General features: G+C 35.1%; 1 protein-coding gene across 1 annotated transcript in view; it reads left to right on the forward strand.

Annotated features, from left to right (window-relative positions):
- Positions 1–1,104, forward strand: part of FAS (Fas cell surface death receptor) — an 8,390-nt gene that overhangs the window by 1,216 nt on the left and 6,070 nt on the right. The window lies entirely within an intron of this gene.

The raw sequence follows: 1,104 nt of genomic DNA on the forward strand, positions 1-1,104 counted from the left end.
TCAGTATCCCTCACAGTGTATATCTGAGTCTTGTAAAATATGAAATAGTATTGTTTTTAATTATAGTGGCAAGAACAGTAAATGTAGAGCTCAGCTTAGATATTAAGACTTCAAACTGTTCAAGGACTTTTTTCTGTTACAGCTCCACACAGATAATTAGTAACACACAAGTAAAATAAATTGTGAAAGTGTTCAAATCATTCCAAACTATCAGCAGAAACTGGGTTAAGTAAAGGCAGGCTATCCTCAGGCTGTCCTGCATAATAATATTTCTAGGAGGGAGTCCAGTTCTCCAGCCAGCAAGCATTACGTAGCTCCATTATATAGACATCTCATACTTAGTGCAGGCAAAATATATATGGAATTCCCTACAAACCATTGCTAAGAGAAAGGTAAACTATAGCAGATCTATCCTTCTCATTTTCTTGCCTTACTCCTAGAACAGAAAAGAAAAAAAAAAAAGAATGGTTTGGCCTCTGATCCACAGTGCTTTCTTACTGTCATAAGAGGCAGGACAGTAACAGCTAGTAAAGTTACTACTGACTAGTAACAGGAAAAAAATGGAAAAACAAAACAGAACAAAACAATACAATTTAACTTGACACTGTATTCAAAGAAATGGATCAGGGTGTAAATTAATTAGAAAGCAGAGTGATACTTCTTTCAGGAATATATAGGCATCATCTACTAAGGAGAAAAATGATTGAACTGGAAAACTAAGCAAGAGCAAGATCACTTTAGAAATCAGAGATTTTTGGCTGAGGTTAAAACATTCCTTTTTTTTTTTCCTTCCAAGATGTATTAACACTGTTTAGTTTAGAAGCAACAGTAGAATGGCAAGAAATTAAGATAGATATCATTTGAATTAAGGAAGTTCTGCATGGAAGATTATTATTACTGGCTAAGAAGGGGCAGATTTAGGCACAGTAAGCTCCTCAAGAAAATAATGGGAGTTCCTTTGCTTTGTACTATAATTAGGCATATGAGGTCATCTGTTACAACTCAGATGTATGGGCCTGTTATCAAGCATTAATGTTCAAACTATCAGTACCTGTTATGGTAGGGCTGATAGCATCAAATCTAATATGTGTCCTCACTGTCCAT

The sequence above is a fragment of the Cariama cristata genome, unplaced genomic scaffold (genome assembly GCF_000690535.1).
Source record: "Cariama cristata isolate BGI_N322 unplaced genomic scaffold, ASM69053v1 scaffold42424, whole genome shotgun sequence".
Lineage (NCBI taxonomy): Eukaryota > Metazoa > Chordata > Aves > Cariamiformes > Cariamidae > Cariama > Cariama cristata.